This window comes from Echiichthys vipera, assembly GCF_963691815.1.
Source record: "Echiichthys vipera genome assembly, chromosome: 20".
NCBI lineage: Eukaryota > Metazoa > Chordata > Actinopteri > Perciformes > Trachinidae > Echiichthys > Echiichthys vipera.
The window spans coordinates 25824875-25840328 of NC_139845.1; positions in this window are offsets into that span (position 1 = coordinate 25824875).

The window sequence follows — 15454 nt, forward strand, 5'->3', positions numbered from 1 at the left end:
AATATCACCTATAATGCGAGGGGGTGCATTTCACGGCAGGGGTACTGAATACGGCACAACACCGTTTCATGTCACAGTCCATCTCATCCGTCCTTACATTTCCAACATTAACAACCAGTAATGCTCTCACATCCCAGCAGATATTGTGTGTTGCGCTGCGTTTTTTGGCAAATGGGAGTTTTTTATACAACATATAAAACAGCCACTTACGGTAATATTTACTTTACAATGTAAAACATGCTCAAAATGAGGCGTCACCATGAGATTGTGCTGATGTTTTACCTGTTTGAGCAATGTTTTTATATTTCATCTTAAGCTGCTGCCAAGTGCGCTTCTCCCCCGTGGGAAAGCACCTAAACTAAATAAATTAATAGGCTCCCACCCAAGCAGTTTCCCCTGTGATATTACTGTGATTGCAACAGGACTACATTTAAACTTACGCACTGACCCGAGCAGCAATGTCCTCCGCACTGTCTCCCTCTCTTTTGCTGCTGCAGCGGTGTAAACCTGCTCAAACTCCCGTATGAGCACATTAATATTTACAGTTGCAGTGGTAGCGTAGCCCTCCGCTTCCCCGTTGCCATGGTGACTCGTTGAATCAGGGCTCCATTGATGCTGTCTTTTTTTACTTGTGGTGCACACGCTTAACTCCAGGTCAAACTACTCTGAGTTGATCAACCTAACGCAAATCTGCTGTTCTGAAACCGAAAACTCAGAGTTTCCTATCTCAGAGTAGATCAACTCAGAGTTCAGGGTTAGACTTAGTGTGTGTTAGTGTGTGTGTGTGTGTGTGTGTGTGTGTGTTTGTGTGTGTGTGTGTGTGTGTGTGTGTGTGTGTGTGTGTGTGTGTGTGTGTGTGTGTTTTATTTGGAGCAAGAGCCTTTTTTTGTAAATGAAAACTATAGGAAGCTTGAAATACAGAGCTTTTGTAACAACACAATATACCTGCTTAGTATTAACGTTAACTCTGGACGCAAAATCAAGCAGTGGTTGATGGAGGAGACAAATTGTCTCTTTGGAGTATGGTCGTTGTCAGAGGTACAGAGCAAACTAGAGTGAGCCTCCGAGAAATCCCCATGACGGTGACTACCGTCGGACTCAGATTGGCTTGAAGTGACAGTGATAGGCTGCTGCAGAGTTCAACCATCGTCACTTAACCTGGTAAGATCAGAGTTACTTCAATCAGCTCTGAGTAGGTTGAGCATGAACATAAAAACATCATCAATGGAGCTCTGATACTACAATTCACCATGGCAACAGGTACATTTATTTATTTTTATTTATAACCTTTATTTAAACTCAGGAATATATTGAGGAACAACCGCATTTGCAATATAGCTGAGATAAAAACACAAAACATTAAAATAAAAGGTGGAGCCTCATTTTAATCCTATGGATGTAGAGATATTGATGCATGTACTGTATATGCACCTGTGCACATTTATCTTTAAAGAAAAGAGCTTTAGTCAGAGGAGGGAAAGTGTCAATAAGTTAACACAATAAAGTTTTATTGTGTGTTCTCCATTCATTCATAATATAAAAAATATAGTTGAAGATATACTGCTTTCTGAAATAGAGCCTTGGAGCTACGGCCACTGGACTGCAGCTCGCCCACACCGTCTTCCTCTCGGCAGGCCACACTGGGTATAAACCTGTCACAACAGACACCATACAAACATTGAGATATTTACATTCACCAGCCACTTCATTAGATGCTCTTGTAAACACTGATCCAAAACAAAAGACATAAAGTCTGTCTTTGGAGGCCAGAAAAAATGTAATTCTGAGTTGTGACAGACTGAGCTTGTCCCACAGTGAGGCTGTGACTTCTTATTTGGTGGAAGAGTCTTTATATGTAAGTAACTTTAATCTGAATGCATTTTCTGTTTTGTCGTTCGTGGTGGTTTTTTTTTTTTTTTTTTACTTGCTTCTCTTTTTCAAGCAGCATGTAAGATGTAGTCAGGCAGACCTTGCGCTCCGTGCTGAAGCCATGAGAGGTTCAGCCCAGAGCAGAAAGAGGGTAAGGGCGCACCCACACTGTACATCCGTTCCGTGCCCAAGCCTGCTTCACAGTTAAAGTCTAGTTTGCATGTTCTCCCCGCGCGAATGCTTCTTGCCTGTCCATACGTCATCATGCCGTAACACGTCACACGCATTGATTGACGTCATCGCAATGCGTCCCTTTGTTTACAAATCTTTCCATAGACCTCTGAGTTTTGTGCGTCTTGTCCGACTCTTTTTGAATATTTTCATCCGACCAAATCTGCAGTAAACACTCCACCTCCGCATCACCCCAAGTGAACCTTTCGCCGCCATTGTTTTAAATGTCAGCGCATGGTTCGTCTTTATCTTTTTCTATGTCCCAACAGGCGCACATAAAATGATGTCAGAGCCAATGTAGGCCTCGTGCTCGTACAGGTGCGCACGCTCATGCTCGTACAATGACCAATGAGTGAGGGATTTGCTGTCCAATCACAGGTGACTTTACTTTTGAACTGTCTCATTCATCCAATGGTTGTTTGTGTCATTCTGGCAGGCCAGACCACTGTGACGTTGAAATGCTAATTAGAGCCATTCGCACCTAGCAGGGGTTGCGCTTCACCCCGTCAACCCCCGCCCCCCTACCCCCTTTCCCGGGACTCTGGTTTCGGCACGGGTGACCTTCACGGAGAACTGCCAAGAATCTTTGAGGTTATCGGGAATGATCGTGAGTTCACTGGCCCGATATCCTGGGTTTTCATGCAGTGTCAGGGCTTTATCAAACTGTTTACATTTAAAGTATGTTATAGTCTTAAAGTGTAATTCTTGCATTAAATCATCCCAGGGTATTTTTTCAATCAATCAATACTTTATTTGTTAGGATAACAACATATCACTGTAAAACTGCCGGATTATAGCAAAGATGCTAATTTGCATCCGTAGTCTCTGCTAAAAAAAAATAGAAAAAATACAAATACTACTAAATGAATAAATAAAATACAAATGGAAGAGACAAGACACACCACACAATACATTACATACTCAGGAGGACACCAGACCCACACAGAATAAATCAATGAAATAAAACGTTGTGTGCAATATGATACAGACGAGTCAGTGGTCGCACTTTTGATTTGATTTAAGCCACTTTTTGAGTTGAACTTTGAAAGAGGAATATGTGGGGCATTCCCTTATTGTGGAGGTAAGACTATTCCAGATTCCCCCCCTACAACACATTCTTCCCAAATGCAGTGCGCCTGTGGGGGATCTCACAGTCTCCTCTAGCACAAGCCCTGGTGCTCAGACCTTCCAGAGTCCTTTTCATTATAAATTCAGTCAGTGGTGGTGGAGCGAGACCATGACTTTTATATACACAACACGCAAATCTAAATGTTTTAAAATTATGGAAACCTAAAAAATGTGTTTTTAAGAGTCTTGCAGATGTGGTAGGAGAAGGTTTTTTTTATCCAGAGTCTTTAGGGCTCTTTTATAGAGACTGTCTATTGGTTTAAGTACTGTCGTACATGCCAGTGACCAGCTTGTGAAGCAGTAGTCGACATGTGAGAGGATCATACAGTGTAAGAACATCAAAGCTGCACTGGTGGGTAGTGAATTCCTAATCTGTTTGAAATTTGCCAGGTTGTATATGACAGAGTTAGACACTTTTTTTGATGTGTTTCCTAAATGAGAGTGTATCTGAACTCACTCACCAAAGTGAGCTCCTCCCCTCCCAGAAAGACACCAGAATGAACAGCATTTGGCGGCCTTTTAGCAAAATACATACAGACACTTTTTTTAACATTTAAAGAAAGGCATGAGTCAGTGAGCCAGCCCTGAATATGAGACATTGCTGTCGTGAGTATTTGAGCAGCCTCTGAGATGTTTTTCGCAGGGGTGAAAATCACTGCATCATCTGCGTACAACTGTGCATTTACACCCTTACAGACATCAAATAAATCATTAATATAAACTGAAAACAAAATAGGTCCAAGTATGGAACCTTGAGGGACCCCTACTGGACAGTCCAGGTAAGGGGATTTGACACCGCTGACCACCACACACTGCTTTCTATCTGCAAGATATGATCTAAACCAATTAAGGGCCTGTGTAGAAAAATTTAATTTCGACAGCTTAGTTAACAGTACTCGGTGGTCAACAGTGTCAAAGGCCCTTTTAAGATCTAGGAAGACAGCTCCTACACAGTTGTTCCTATCCAGGAGACACTTGGTTTTTTCTATCAACATACTTAGGGCCGACTCTGTGGAATGGTGAGTCCGGAAGCCAAACTGCATCGGATGTAATGTTGTGTACCTGTTATTGAGGTGTTCAACTAACTGCTTAGCCACCCATTTTCCTATTATTTTGGAGATGACAGGAAGAATACTGATTGGTCTATAGTTGTTGATTTCAGATTTACTTCCGGATTTAAAGATTGGATTCACCGTGCTCACCTTCCAGTTCGTCGGGACAACAGAATGCTTGATCGACTGATTTACCAGCTGCGTGATGGGGCAAACCAGAGACTCTATGTGAAGTTTAAAAAAGTTAGTGTCAAACCCATAGTCATCCTTGGCATTAGATTTGTTAAGGGAGCAAATCATTTCCATTACCTCTCTATCAGAGATTTCAGTTATGTTAAAGACAAGCTGTTCGCAGTTGACAGCATGATAAACACAGTCGGGTGCAGTGAAAAGACTTCATATTTCTTGAACAGAATTTATAAAAAATAATTAAATTCTGTAGCCAAGGTGACAGGAGTGTTCACCAATTGACTCTTAATGTTTAGTTCCAGTCCTTTAGTGTTCTGTTTAGTCTGACGGCCAGTTAGATTATTGATCTCTTTCCACACTTTTTTGGATTTCCCTTTGCACTCTCAATTATGTTTATGAAGAAGTTTGCCTTGGCTTCTCGTAAAGCTGATGTTGCTTTATTTCGTGCTGATGTGAATTTTTGACGGTCAATGATTAGACCAGTTTTCAGTGAAACTTAGAGCAGTTGATCTCTAACTTTTAACAGTGCAAGACATTCATTATTGAACCAAGGAAGGGAGCTGGATTGCCTGGTCCTAGAGCTCCCTGTCCTAGAGAAAGACAGCAGAATCTCCTTGATTTATTGAGAGAAGGAGTCAGCACTCTGGTTTATGTCATCATAGGAAATTAGATTAGCCCACTCCAATTCACTGAGAGCTTTATTGACATTTTGCTGTTGGTTCTTAGGGATGAAGTTATGATTTGGTGATTTCTGAGGCCGACCTGTGTGTGAATTTAAGACACGATTTTTATTGGGTTTCCGGGAAAAGAAAATCACATTGTGATCTGATAATCCTGTGAAAAGGTTCTGAACCTTAGTGATTCCTTCCGGCTTAGTTGAAAACAGCAAGTCAGTTCTAGTTTTAGAGGAGTTTGTTATCCTGGTTGGTTGGTCAATTAATTGTGTCAAGTTGAAAGAATCAGTGATTATCTTAAAATTTTTCCTGTCTCTCTTATTATCCCAATTTATATTAAAATCGCCAACAAAGATTATCTCGTTTCTATGATTAATTGATTTAAGTAAAGCCTTAAGCTGATCATAAAAGTCTGTAGTAGCTGAGGGTTTACGATACATGCAAATGACAGTGAAGGACATTTTGGCAGAAAGGGAGATGTTTACCACAACACATTCTAAGTCGATTACTCGAGGTAGCTCTATCAGGCAACAGTTAAGAGTGTTTTTAACGTACAGCAGAACCCCCCCACCTCTCCCATGGTCCCTATCTTTCCTAAAAACATGATAATCTGATATTGTTATGGCAGCTTCAGGTGATGAGGAGAATAGCCAGGTTTCTGTGAGACCCAAGAAGTCGATGTTTGAATTGATCAGTAGATGTTCTAGTTGTTCTCGCTTAGGAACCATACTGCGGACATTTAAGTGGCCCCCGAATAAACCCTTGTTTTTACATTTCGGGTCCCATATTGATCTTGCATGGTTCAGAGTTAAAAAGAGTTTTGAGGACCGGAACCTTTTCAACACTGGATTTTTCAGCACTTACATTGAATAAGCCACCGAGACAGTTTATTTGGTAACTATTAATGGAGAAATCCAGTAGAGTCGCTATCAGTCATACGGTTAAGGCACTCAAACGTCTTTTTTTAACCACTAATACTGCTCAAAATAACTCCAAACCTCTGCAGCAGCATGAGAAGAGTCCCTACACAGAAAACAAAGCACCAATGGGCTCCTTCCTTTGGGATTGCCTTTGGTAATCCACTTGCATGGACTTTACTTGTGTTCTTTCTATAGGAGCTGGTGGATCATTGGAGGATCCGTGTGACCAGGGGGCAGAGGATTCAACTCGTGAACGAATGAGAGCTAGTCTGGGAATGATGGAACCAGGAACTGCCTTAGCAACATTCTGAACCAATCACATTCAATGACTTTAATGTGCTAAAAATGCTTTGTGAAGGAGGAGCTTGGTGCGCTTTTCTGCCTCGGTGGTCACTGAAAAGATGCCTGTGACTTCTGACCTGAGAGAGAGACCTTGGCCAGGCTGAAGATTCTTTGCTGTTGTTTTTATAATAAACTTTTTAAACTTTAAGAAGCACTCTGCCTTTCCTCAAGTAAGAACATGACAACATCATTGAGCTTAGGGTTTTTCTGCCTAAGGCTGCTCACTACTTCCTTGTTCATTACATCCACTTATATGATATGCAATCATTTGCTGATGTTTAGTTGCTAATGTGAGTGGTACATTCTTGAAACAATTTGTGTGACGAGAAACTTTCTTAAAGAAGCCATGCTTTGACTCAAACCTCATAGTCCACTGCCCTACCAAAGGCCCAAAACATTTGAGCAATTGAGGGTAATGTTCAAGGAAGTGATGCTTTGTTAAGAGACGTTCAGGAAAAAGTTCCAAAAATCTGTCTCTGTTCTGTGATTTTGGCAATGGTTTCTTTATTATGAAGAGGGGCAACAGCGAAATCAAATATTTATTTTAAGTCAAGCAACACAAGCCAAGCAGGCTCGGCCTCTGGTATCAAATATCCTATTATAAATGGAAGCAATATCAATAGCTTTCAATTTTCATGGGCATTACCCCCCATGGTCCTTTTCAAGTGCGTGGTATAATATGAGGTTTGTTTGTTCTGTCCCCCACGTGTATGGAAAGATCAGGATTCATTTGTCAAGAGTGTCAAGAGAAAGGTTGTTTTTAAATTCTCTGATGCAGAGGGCAATTTCAACAGGAACAATACCCTTAAATAAGTCATGGACTGTATCGGGGTAGCCTCGGGTAACATCAAAATGAGGTAACTTAGTAAAAAACACTCTCTTTACTCCACAACAGATTGTTGAGTTCTCCCCTCTATGTAGCTCTTTTATTCGTAGGTAAACATTTTCTGGCTGAACAGCCTTGCCCTGAATATCTGTTCTCTCACCTGCACAAAACCTGCAATAGTACACACCAGAGAAGCTTTCAATGAAGCCTGCAATCACATGGGCTCCTAAATTATCTGCAATGACTAACTGGACTGTGCCTTTCACAAACTCTTCAATACCCAAGACCTAAAACACCATGTTTCTCTAAAATGATCAAATCCTTTAAAAGGGGCTCTAGAGTTTTTTCATACCCATACATCTTAACATCAGTACTCCTACATAAAACTGATATGTAGATGGAAGAAAGAGCTGAAAAAGATCCAGGTGGTAAATTGTTCAAAATCCAATACACACCACAAAGTTTGAGTTTTTCTGGATGTGCCTAAGGGGTTGCACACCTCAAAGTCATCCACGTATAGTGATACTGATAATTTAAAATCCTTCCAGTTTCTCTGTAGGAATTTTACACACAATACTTTAGTCAAATCAGAAGGACCTCACAGAGTATATTTTGCGTAATTCAAATTCTACAGGAGGTTTCCTGGAGTCAGCAGAGTCGTTGGCAGTTTAGTGCGCCAGCAGGCATTTATTAGCAGATGGACATCAGATGATACAGACGTCTGGAGAAATGTTCTATTCTCTATCTAGAGTAACTGTGTGCAACACAGTACCAATGATCAGAGGCAAGAAGTTCTGATCTCTATTCTATCTACTCCAGCATATAAACCTGTTACAAGGCGTGGTTATGTGTTCGCTTGTGCGTGGATATGTGTATTGCAAAAGCAGCCGTTGATCCCTCCTTCTTCCACCCCGCGCTTCGGGGTATCATCTGTTTTGCAGGGCTTTCTTCTTTATCTGTGAAAAAGCACACACACTCACCCTCCCTCGTGCTCTGACTCCTTATATGGTGTTGTTTTGCAAAAGGCACTACTCTAATCTCAACTAGTTGCTATGTGCGTTTGTGCAAGCTGGCTATTTCCTATCTGGTGTCCTTGACTAACTGTACATGTTTTGCAGAAGGCTTGGGCCTGGCCGAGGCACCTACTATCACACAAATGATTATACTTATTGCGTCTTATTATCACACTCTCATTAATCATTACTAATACACACGCTAACACATGATGATACTTCACTCATTGATTATTAATTCTTCATGTTGAAAAAAAAAGTAAATCCCATCCCTCATTGACTTACAGTATAATGTACTACATCCTAGGTACTTTCCTGTGTCTTGTGTGTATGGATTAGACTTTCTAAAATATCACCATTACTTAACAGATGCTGAAGAGAAGGCAAAATAAGAATATAGTCTCTAGAATTATTTGTCTTAGGGTCATATAGGATATATTCAACTGGGTTTACCACATTGAAAAATTTTTTATAACACTGTTTCCTTTTGTAGGCTTTAGCTAAAGGACGTTACACAGGCTATTCAATGTGACTGCAACAGATACAGTGCTTAACAGGTAGTTTAATTCCAGAAGTAATTTGTCAATACCTTTAGCTGGTAGGAAATAAACATGCTCCAACTTTAATAAAACCAAGGCTATTTCTTCTCCATAACTTTGGGAAGATCTTCAATACTAGAAGCATGTGCATCTACATTCGTTTCAGACTCTACATCTGTGTCTGCTGCACAGCTTTAAAATCATCTACAGAATGGGGATTATGTTTTCTGTTTATATGAGTATGAAATGTATTGTAAATGCTAGTTTTCAAAGCACAACCTTTGAACATGCATGTTACAGTTACATGTGTTTGTAAATGTTCATTTACATGATCTCGTTCATTTGAAAATTTAGGGCATGTATAGAACTGACAAGAATATATAGATAAATCAGCTGGTTCTGAAGATGTTTGAGCTTTGTGAGTACGGAACACATGACTCAAAAGACTGTTCCAAAGTCTAAATGTGCATGAAAAGCCTGAACCTGCTTCCATGATGGCCATGTTTTAGCTCGCAATGTTTGAGCAATTCATACTCACTTGAGACTGATATTCCACAGACTTTACATTCCTACACACCCATTCACACGTTCTACCTAGAAAAGAAAGGAAAAACAGATGAAAATGTAATAAAAGTATAACATTTTAGCAGGATGTACATGTACTCACCTAATTTGAGAGGTTGCCCATACAACATGTGAGATTATCTTTGTTGATATGGCCGTATGGTGACATACCCTAAGTAACAGGAAAAATATTACATTGTACTGTGTGAGCACATGCAGGAAAAAAAATGTAAATGCTAGTGGTATTAAGTTATATAAGTTTGAACACACTGAAAAAGAACTGTTTATTTTATTTTTTGCAAACAGATGCCTGGAGATAAGTTAACTTCACTTGGTTCTGTTAGCTCGACAACACACTGGGGCCACATTATGTAGCCATATCCAGCCAAAATTCAACATTAATTGAAAAAGCCCCCCGAAAATGTATATTTTCACAGAAATGTGTTTATATTAATTTTAGAGTATTGATAACACCACCCATCTGAATTTAAATGTTGAGTCAATCAATCCCTTCATTTACTGTGCCAAATCGCAACTTATGTCAGCTCATGGAACTTAACTGTAACGTTACACCAGGGTTTCTTTTTACATTTTTAATAATTTTGGGGCAGTGCCAAAAGCCTATTTACCAGTTCATATTTTTAACTATAATATTTGACATCGTGCCAATGTCATGAAATGCTGTAAAGAGAGTTATTAAAAACAGGAAATCAGCTTAACAAAGTAAACTATAAATACGTAATTCCTGTTAAGTAGTTTGTTAAGCCCACTGGAAAATTACAGGCACTCGTGTGAAATATGAAAATGTATATATGGCAGCAAAAATGATCAGCTGTTTACACATCTTTACCTAATTTTAAAAATACTCTACTTCTACCAAGAGATACACTGATTACACCATGTTAGTTTTATCCAGTATTCCCAGTGTCAATTTCTTTGTCAATATAATACACTGTTACTGCCTTCAAGAAATTTTGTAAGAAATGTTTCCATTTTCTAATTTATAAGTCAAGAAATGCTCATGACATTGTATTGTATCCAGTTTACAGAGCTTTAACGGCATTGGTGCCAGGCCGCAACGGCGGCCACTTGGACATGAAATGACCTTGAAGGTTGTGGTGTTGCGCGACAACATAAGTTGATATAGGTCCCAGAATGGTAATTTCTTTTTCTTTTTTCACATCAACAGAGAGAGATGATTATGTGCTGTATCAAAAACATAATTTACATTTATCACAATGTCATCATCATACATCTCTACATACAAGGGCTTCAGTGGTCTTTAGGGTCCCTCACACCAGGATCAACCCATCCCTGGGGGACCATTATAGGGCTCACGCGCTTCGAGTTTGCACTAAACTATATACTATAAACAATAAACTAAGCAAACGCTAATATCATTAATCCGTTGCAATATCTAAACGGTAGCATTTTATGGTGTTATTTACTGTTGAGTATCGACAACAAAGCAGAGAGCAATAAAAGAGTTTAAGAGCAGTAAAAGACTTTGCTCTCCGCGTTCACTTGTTTGCACACCTGCATGTAATCAGGGACCTGATTATTAAGGCTTCCTCATAATACCACCAGTCAACACCAGGTGGTGGCGTTTCACGTGTCTTTTTAAATGAGTAACTGAAATAAACTAACAGTGGCTCCAACACTATCTGTTGTGCATATGATAATCTCCTGCTCACAAGCTCCTGTTGCCTGAATCTAGGATCAACTAGTAATCAGTCATCACCTTGCCCGGGCTCCACCAGCAGCCCTGACATTCTCAGGCCAGACCGACAACCTGGCACCACCAGGTCCCTTTAAACAATTCACAAACTATGCCCAGTAAAGATGATGATCTCACAATAGCAATGAAAACAGTACTGACCTGAAGAATGACATCAAAAGGCTCTCTGATGAACTGCGCCGCAAAGAGACTATGTTGTCCAGTTTCATGTATCTAGCCGCAGATCAGGCCCAGCAACTTGCCTCCCTGAGTGCAGCCAACCATGACACCGCTTTCTGGGACCCGTCTTCCTGCTCAACTCGAAACCATTTCCTTGTGGTCTTAAGTGGTGCTCCGAGGACAAAGAAAGGACTCAGACGGGGCCGGACTCTCTGCTCCACTGTGGGCCCAGTTCAGCGCTCTCCATTCCGGACAGTAACCACCGCCTCCTGCCGCCGGATCTTTAAGGAGGCCATGCTGCTTCCATAGTTACATTGTACATTCTCAACCCCCCGATTACATCTCTACAGCACAGTGGATAGATGCAACTCCTTTCTGTCATATTCCCAAAATAAAATCAACACTATTTTCAGCAACCTGACCACCAGCAACTGTCTTACTGAATTAAAAACCGGGATCCAAAACAACTTCAAACTCAACTGTGACAAATCAGACATGTTAAAATCCGCCCCAAATCCCTCACCGTCGACATCTCCACTCTGTCCCCATCCCTACACCTGCGCAAACTTGGATTCATTTTGCAACAGTAACCTCACCTTCCAACAACATGTAAACCACACCACTCCACCACTCCTACCCAGCCTAGTCAGATGCGTAAATGATCTGATGAAGCTTCTTGGATGAGAGGTGAAACGTCTTTCTAATAACTAAGCCCAGTTGCTTTTGACTTAGACTTCTTTAGGGATAACGATGGCCTGGGCAAATGAGAATATCCACAGGCCTACTGTATGTAAAGTGTCTTTGAGTACCTTTTTGAATGTGTGTGTGTGTGTGTTTGTTTTAACTGTAAATGGATGCACAAATGCTAACAATGCACGGAATCTCAGTGAAACAGTGTTGCCAGTATGGTCCTGCAATACATCCCTGTGGACGTTTTTTTGACCTAGTAAAGGCAAATTTGGAGAAGTTTATGCTTATTTTTTGCACCACAGAAGAGGCATTAATGAGACAGGAATTTAAAGAGCTGTTCGTGATTAAATGAAGCCATGAGGGCAGCAACAGCAAGGAGGAGGAGGAGGACACAATCTTCCAGTATGAGGACTGGCTTGTAAAAGTGGAAGGTGGGTGTCAATAAATTTGGATCTGAATTGAATGTCAATGGTAAATGGACTTGTACTTGTACTTGGACTTGTGCCTTTCTAGTCTTCTGACTACTCAAGGCGCTTTCAAAGTGTTTGTCACATTCACCCATTCACACAGACATTCTCACTGATGGCAGTGGACATCTACATACCATCTAATCTAATGTAACCATTCACACCTCATTTACACACCACACTCAGGGTTCAGTGTCTTGCCCAAGGACACTTCGACATGTGGACCGGGGAAGTCGCCCTATTGGGGCAATTGTGGCTATATCAATGATTGGTCTATAGGGCAGGGGAAGTTTTTACACTATATACTGATACAGGGGAGATGCATTGATGTTGCGTAGTTCAGTTTTTAGCCTAAGACTTATGTATAAATTTGACTTTGGGGATGTGTACCTTTTTTTTTTTTTTTATTAGACGTGGCCGCCATAGTAAGGATGAGAGAACCCTGTTATCAACACCTAGTCAGTTCCCCGGCAAGTTCAGTCAGAAGAATAACTAGAATAGGCTGAGGCTAATTCAAGATACAGTTGTCATTATCAAAATGTTTTTTAAGAATGAATAACAATGGTGTAATGGACATGTTATTGAACATATATTAAATATCACTAGTTATTGAATAGTGCACAGAAATATTGCACATACTCGATTTCCATTCCCAACTAGATTGACATTAAGATAACAAGATGTTGAACCCACCCAATTAGTCTCTTATTAGTAAGGAACACATCAGGCCTGAAGCACTACTCTGTGCATTGCTGCATTGTGTATCCTTTATTATTTCGTGTGCTGAGCTCTAAAAAATGTCCAAGTAATGTTCTCTAACAGAAACAGTCCGACAGACCAAAAATCAGTTTCAAGCACAACGACATAAAGAAAATCATTTAAATTAGTTTAACTCTGTTTTAGTTTTTTATTGTAGGAATTAATTATCTTCTTAAACAAAATAATAAATGATCTTTGAGCTTTGAAACAATCTTTAAACATGATGACTTGTTCAAAGATCTTTTAAATTGTTTGAGAAGAGGCTACACTCAGAACAGGAAAAACAAAACTAAAACGTATTAAAGATCCTGTATTATTATTGTAAAACATTATTTGGACATTGTTTAGAGCTCAGCACACAAAATAGTAAAGGAAAGAAATAAACTGATTTAGATTGAATGAATAACTTACCGAAAAAGAAATTGCATGGCTCAATTTATTGCTAAATGCATAAACTACCAGGAAAGATTGTAGCCTACCTTCTTCATGATTTAAAAAAAAAAAAAACAGTCCAAGGCAAGGATAAGCCACAGCTTTGCATCGACACAGGTGCACTTGGGTGAACAAAAACTCAGTGTCTCTTCCCAGGTAAGTTGCGGATATGACATTTTATGCTGTAAGTGATTGTGCGTATTGATTAATCTTTCCATGTGAAAGTCCCGACTGCATTGTAAAGCCACATACATATCCAACAGGAATCATTATATTGACCACATTAACCAGCTCTAACTGGGGAATCCCGAGGCGTTCCCAGGCCAGTGTGGAGATATAATCTCTCCACCTAGTCCTGGGTCTTCCCCGAGGCCTCCTCCCAGCTGGACATGCCTGGAACACCTCCCTAGGGAGGCGCTCAGGGGGCATCCTTACTAGATGCCCGAACCACCTCAACTGGCTCCTTTCAACGCAAAGGACAGGCGGCTCTACTCCGAGTTCCTCACGGATGGCTGAACTCCTCACCCTATCTCTAAGGGAGACTCCAGCCACCCTCCTGAGAAAACCCCTTTCGGCCGCTTGTACACGCAATCTCGTTCTTTCGGTCATGACCATAGGTGAGGGTAGGAACGAAGATTGACCGGTAGATCGAGAGCTTTGCCTTCCGGCTCAGCTCTCTTTTCGTCACAACGGTGCGGTAGAGCGACTGCAACACCACCCCTGCTGCTCCGATTCTCCGGCAAAACTCACGCTCCATCGTCCCCTCACTCGTGAACATGATCCCGAGGTACTTGAACTCCTTCACTTGGGGTAAGGACTCATTCCCTACCTGGAGTAAGCAATCCACCGGTTTCCTGCTGAGAGCCATGGCCTCAGATTTAGAGGTGCTGATCTTCATCCCAGCCGCTTCACACTCGGCTGCGAATCGATCCAGTGAGTGCTGAAGGTCACTGACCAACGATGCCATCAGGACCACATCATCTGCAAAAAGCAGAGACGAGATCCTCAGCCCACCGAACTACAACCCCTCCCCACCACGACTACGCCTTGATATCCTGTCCATGAAAATCACAAACAGGATTGGTGACAAAGCACACCCCTGGCGGAGGCCAACCCCCACTGGGAACGAATCCACCACCCCGGTCTGCCACTCCCTTGGCACTGTCCCAGACTTCCATGCAATGTTGAAGAGACGTGTCAACCAAGACAGCCCCTCAAACCCAAAGCTTTCAGCATGCGTGTCCAAAACATACGGCCTCAGATCAGATGATACGATCACAAAATCGATCATCGACCTTTGGCCTAGGGTGCTCTGGTACCATGTACACTTATGAGCATCCTTATGTTCGAACATGGTGTTAGTTATAGATAATCCGTGACTAGCACAGAAGTCTAATAACTGACTACCACTCGGATTTAGATCAGATTTAGATCCTCCCAGTCACGCCTCTCCAGGTGTCTCCATCATTGCCCACGTGGGCGTTGAAGTCTCCCAGCAGAACTATGGAGTCCCCTACTGGAGCCCCATGCAGGACTCCATTCAGGGTTTCCAAGAAGGCCGAATACTCTGAACTGCTGTTCGGTGCATATGCACAAACAACAGTCAGAGTTTTCCCCCCTACAACCCGCAGGCGTATGGAGGCGACTCTCTCGTCCACCGGGGTGAACTCCAACACCGCGGCGCTCAGCCGGGGGTTTGTGAGTATCCCCACACCCGCCCGGCGCCTCATACCCTGGGCAACTCCAGAGAAGAATAGGGTCCAACCCCTATCCAGGAGTACGGTTCCAGAACCGAGACTCTGTGTGGAGGTAAGCCCCACCAGATCTAACTGGTAGCGCTCCACCTCCCGCACAAGCTCCGG